This window comes from Bison bison, unplaced genomic scaffold, assembly GCF_000754665.1.
Source record: "Bison bison bison isolate TAMUID 2011002044 unplaced genomic scaffold, Bison_UMD1.0 scf7180017864168, whole genome shotgun sequence".
Lineage (NCBI taxonomy): Eukaryota > Metazoa > Chordata > Mammalia > Artiodactyla > Bovidae > Bison > Bison bison.
In genome coordinates, this window is record NW_011494740.1 from 460,459 (window position 1) to 466,237 (window position 5,779).

The 5,779-nt window shown below is 39.1% G+C and overlaps 1 protein-coding gene across 10 annotated transcripts in view; it reads left to right on the top strand.

Moving 5' to 3' along the window:
- ST3GAL6 (ST3 beta-galactoside alpha-2,3-sialyltransferase 6) overlaps positions 1-5,779 on the top strand; it is an 88,930-nt gene that overhangs the window by 20,176 nt on the left and 62,975 nt on the right. For 8 of the 10 annotated variants that reach the window (XR_825456.1, XM_010841936.1, XM_010841935.1 and 5 more), the window contains exon 2: positions 5,257-5,409. The gene's annotated coding sequence lies outside the window, so the exon portion shown is untranslated. Of the gene's footprint in view, positions 1-1,761; positions 3,338-4,066; positions 5,107-5,256; positions 5,410-5,779 lie in introns of those variants that run through there. The other 2 variants (XM_010841927.1, XM_010841932.1) reach the window with 2 other exon arrangements.

Consider the following 5,779-nt stretch of genomic DNA (forward strand, 5'->3'; position numbering starts at 1 on the left):
GAAGACCCAGCACAGCCAAAAATCAATTTTAAAAAGCAAAACAAAAAACTAGTTCCCAATGCCAGACCCTGTTCCAGGCACCAAAGACACAGTAGTGAAGAAGAAAATTAGTTTACAATCCAGGAAGAGACGGAGAAAGTAACAAGCAGTTGTTATTACTATTAAGTAATACTATTTGGTATTATTACTATGTAGTAATTATTAAATTTACAACTGTGATTGGACAAGGCACTAACCTAGGTAGGGGAGGACAGAGAGCCTCAGAGGAATTTGAGAGAATTCACAGAGAACTCCTCTGAGGAGTAAACAGATGAAATCAGGGTAAAAATGAAAAGCATTCCCGGCAAAGGAAATGGCATTTGTGACTGAGGCTGCTGCTAATAGAAGTGAGCATGAAAGTAAGAGCTCATCTTTGTTGCATGCCTACCACATGCATGAACTCACAGAATCCTCACGACTGGGGTTGGATCCCAGAGAAAAAGAGGAGGGTAGGGAGAGGAACACAAATCTCCGTTAAAAAAGAATCCCTGAGAAGATAATGGTTATTTTGGTTAATGGGTTTGTGAGCATTTGGTATATTAACATTTGGATTTCTGTTAGTGCTTCTGTAATGAAAAACTTCATGTACTATTTCCTAATGAAATAGGTTTCAACCTAGGAATCTTACATTTATCAAAACTCTGGGAATGAAACTGAAGATTTTCCAATACATCCATATTTCACTATGTCATTCTGTGAAAAATGAAAATTGGCATAATGAATCTTGAAGATGAGGAAGGCTTCAAGTTGATCTGGTTCCTGGAAAGACAGAGTAGCTGATGGGTTCAGAATAAATAGACCAGCAGCGGATTACCTCACCCAACCCTGGCTCGACATCTAGCTTTGAGACACCCTGGACAAGTTAACTTCTCTATGCCTCTCAGTCTCCTCATTTACAGAATTAGAAAAACAGGCCCAACTCCGCACAGAAGTCCAAATGTTAATATACCAAATGCTCACAAACCCATTAACCAAAATAACCATTATCTTCTCAGGGATTCTTTTTTAACGGAGATTTGTGTTCCTCTCCCTACCCTCCTCTTTTTCTCTGGGATCCAACCCCAGTCGTGAGGATTCTGTGAGTTCATGCATGTGGTAGGCATGCAACAAAGATGAGCTCTTACTTTCATGCTCACTTCTATTAGCAGCAGCCTCAGTCACAAATGCCATTTCCTTTGCCGGGAATGCTTTTCATTTTTACCCTGATTTCATCTGTTTACTCCTCAGAGGAGTTCTCTGTGAATTCTCTCAAATTCCTCTGAGGCTCTCTGTCCTCCCCTACCTAGGTTAGTGCCTTGTCCAATCACAGTTGTAAATTTAATAATTACTACATAGTAATAATACCAAATAGTATTACTTAATAGTAATAACAACTGCTTGTTACTTTCTCCGTCTCTTCCTGGATTGTAAACTAATTTTCTTCTTCACTACTGTGTCTTTGGTGCCTGGAACAGGGTCTGGCATTGGGAACTAGTTTTTTGTTTTGCTTTTTAAAATTGATTTTTGGCTGTGCTGGGTCTTCATTGCTGCACAGGCTTTTATGCAGTTGTGGGCAGCGGGGGCTACTCTTCATTGCTCTTCATGAGCTTCTCACTGAGGTGGCTCCTTTTGGCTCCAGGGCCCGTGGGCTTCAGCAGTTGCAGCTCCTGGTCTTGAGAGCACAGGCTCAGCAGTTGAGACTCACGGGCTTAGTTGCTCCTCGGCCTGTGGGATCTTTATGGATCAGGGATCCAACCTGTGTCTCCTGCATTGGCAGGCAGATTCTTCACCACTGAAATACCAGGGAAGCCCAGAAATTGGTTATTGCCTAAATCAGCAAAGTTATAGTAGAGGTGAAAACTTCCATAGTTAATTTTACCAGGAAATGAGTTGACTCCCTTTGCCTAGAGGATTAATTTAGCTTGCATTCGGAAGTAAATCTAGGATTATATGATTTAATAAAAATATATATCACATGTATGATGGTTTCTTTGTAACAATAATTATACCCCAAGTTAAGATTAGCATCGTATTTGTAATTTGATTTTGGAGGATCCTCTGGTGGATGGTAAGCTGGAACATTTCCAACACTTTAGCCTTAAGATTTGTTAGATGCTCTTCTGATTGTTTATCCTCAAGCTTACTTACTTTTTTCCTTTTTTTTTTTTTTTTTTTACTTTTTTCCTTTTAAAAAGAGCAAAAGGGGAATTAAACAGGAAATGATGCTTCTCAGGGAGCAGAATAAGCTTACATTCATTCAGAATACACTGATGTAATAAGTAGCTTGAGGAAAAGGGCTTTTGTCAATCAGATGAAATGTTACTTATAACTTTTAAGCAAACTATAAAACAATAAGCCCTTTGGAAAGGGGACTTACTGAGTAGGAGGAAAGACAGGAAGCTGGTTCCCTCTTAGCTGTGGGCTTACTTATTCTGGGAGAGAAACCTATGAAGGATTTAAAATTTGAGGAAGGGCTGTGTGTTCAGATACCAGCATATTTCTCCAGGAAAGACGTCACTTAGGATTTTGAACTGATTAAAAGCCCAAGTTTCTTAGATAAGGAGAGAGCTAAGCAAAATCTGAGCAAGAAGGAAACTTTCAAACCATTGAAGGGATTTTACCACCCAAATGGGGTGGAGGAGAGGTGAAATGTCAGGGCAGAGCCCTACATGGAAAAAGAAGACCACAAGTGTCGCCTTGGGAGTCTTCTGTCCGCATACCCTCACTTTGGAGACACATGATTTTTAGTACAAATCACAGGAAAAAAAGTTATAGCTATGTTTTATCTTATCCTACTTCTCTGTTAACTGTTGTATACGGAAATCATAAGTAACTGCATTTTAAATGCTGAGCATGCATTCATTCATTCACTGGGACACACTTACTTTGCCAAACTTGGAGTAAAATTGTCATTTTTAAACTTTTTTTTTTTTAAAGGAAGTTAAAAAAAAAAAGTATTGTTTAAAATTGGGCAAAATTGGTTATTGCTTTAAAGTATCAGCTGGGGGGATATTGGAAGGTACCAACCCATAGCTTTATTTATTTATTTATTTTTAATTTGAAGGTGTGTGCCTGCAAAATTCCAGTAATAACTACTTAATATATAAAATTTATTAATCATCTGCCCCCAAATCAGGGTTGGAGAGTACTTTTGAAGTCATGTTGTTAGAAAACTTTGGGAAATACTGGTTTAAGTAACATTCTAACACTTGTAACCACATTGCATTAGCATGGACATCACCTTGGAGCTTGCAAGAAATGCAGAATCTCATGACCCTCTGACCTTCTGACAGGAACCAACAGTTTACAAGGTGCTCAGGTGATGATAATGGACATTAAAGTTTTTTAAGGACTACTATACAAATCCATCCGAAGCAGTTTTTTAAAACAGTATCTTTAGCAATGAGCGACTCATTGTCCAGAAATGGAACCTGTATTGTCTTTAGGTAACCTAAGCGTGTTCCTCCATGCCAACTTCAAAGTTGTTAATTCCTTGAATTTTGCACTCACTGGCCTTGGATTAACCCCCACTAGCCCTCAGAACCAGGCTATGCCTCTTTTTCATGAAGGTCATTCAGACTTGAGAATAGCTATCTTGTTTGCCTTCCATGATTTAAGCTTCTCCAGGTGTAACTAAATCCCCATCCTCTAGCTATTCCTGGTGTGACATTGTTTGAGGTTTCTTGCCTAACCTTCCAGCTTCAGATTTTTGATCGCTTTTTGACTCTAGTAGATAGTAACTAGTATAGGTTGAAGACAATAGAAACCCAGGAGTTGTGCTTTCTATACATTTAGGGAGAATGATTCTGAGGTGCAAGTTTATCATTATCTGCAATTTCCTTAGGTTCAAAATTCTGTCTCATGGTGGAGACTTCTATTATCATAGAATTAGGATAGAACAGAATGGTGGTTGTTCAGTTGCTAAGTTGTGTCTGACTCTTGAAACCCATGGACAGTAGCCTGCCAGTCTCCATTGTTCATGGGATTTTCCAGGCAAGAGTACTGGAGGCAAGAGATCCAGGGGATCTTTCCCACCCAGGGATTGAACCCTGGTCTCCTGCACTGCAGGCATATTCTTTACCAACTGAGCTACCAGGGAATTCCCTAATAGAATAGAATAGAAGTCTTCTATTATAATTGCCACTAAAGAGCACCCCTTTGCTTTTGTTCTGATTTCTAAATGCACAAACTGCTTAGCACTTCACAAGTGAAATGTATATTGAAATATATGAAAATAAGCATTTTCTGTTTCTCCATAAATTTTGAACTTTAGAGAAAAAAAAATCCCATGCAGTCCACAACTCAGCATATCAACTGATTTCTTTTTTCTCTCTCTTGCAGCCATGAGTCACCACACATAACATCTCACGTATGGAAATGTACTCAGCTTTTTAAAACTTTATTTGGTAGAATCTAAATATTTTTCATGTTACTCTATGATTTTCATAATTAAGTGTAATCATTTTCTTATTGTAGGATATTAGAGTCATAAATGAGTTCTGAAATAAATATTTGCTCTATTTTTAGTGGTTTTGTTTTTGATATTTGTTTCCTAAGAGTTTTTATTAAAAAAAAACCACACACACACTTTCTACTAACACAAGAAATACAGAACATGCAGGGTTTTATGTTTTATTTGTTTCTGTATCAGAGTTTTTAGTCTTATATAAGAAAAATGGTAGCAGGAGCAATTTGAGATTTTTTTCTTCCAAAGTTTTTTGGAGAAAGTAGCCTACCACACATTGTTAAAGCAGTTGCTGTTCTCACTAATTTCCCACCCTTCCTTCTGGATATTTTTGTTCTTGATCTCTCCTCCTCCTCCTATCTCCCTCCCTCCCCTTGCTCTTCAGAGTTTTCCAGCAGCTCCTTCTCTCACCTCTGCATTGAACAATAAAGCTGTGTGTATGTGTAGAGAGGAGCTGAAAAAGGAGACAGATGGTTCTTTCATTACCAGGTTGCTCCGGATTAATTGAGTTGGATCTGTTATTTTTTTCAAGGAGACTGAGCTGGATCCCGTGGATAACCAGTCATGAGCTACAGTCATGTAGTACATGCAGCCGGTTTTGCTGTTGGGTTTCTTTGTTTTTGGTAATCATCCTGTGGAGAATTTAGGGAGGGGCCTATAGTGACTTTACTAAAGCAGTGTTTTCATTAAGACTTTTCTTTTTAATGGCTTAAGATTTTTCTTGAGTTGCTGAGCCATCCTTGTAAGCATGCTGAATTTGTGTTTTGTTTCAGCACTTGGAAGTGAAGAAGCAGCACAACCTCTTATCTTGGATAATTTCTAGTGGACAGTATAGCAGCAGCCTTCTGGGCCTCCGGCGCTCTTACCACATTCTACACCCTCACAAACAAAGAGGACCTCTGGGAAACAGATTCCTAAAAGTGCAGGTGAGCAAAAGCACCAGGACTGTCATCTCAGACTTCTTAGATGTTTGAACACTTGAAATGTTCTGATACAATTCTTATAGAGTTTAAACTGTCTTTATTGGTATATAATTGCTTTACAACGTTGTGTTAGTTTCTGCTTTAATAACAAAGTGATCCAACCATCAGATCAGATCAGTCGCTCAGTTGTGTCCGACTCTTTTCGACCCCATGAATCGCAGCACGCCAGGCATCCCTGTCCATCACCAACTCCCGGAGTTCACTGAGACTCAGGTCCATCGAGTCAGTGATGCCATCCAGCCATCTCATCCTCTGTCATCCCCTTCTCCTCCTGCCCCCAATCCCTCCCAGCATCAGAGTTTTCTCCAATGAG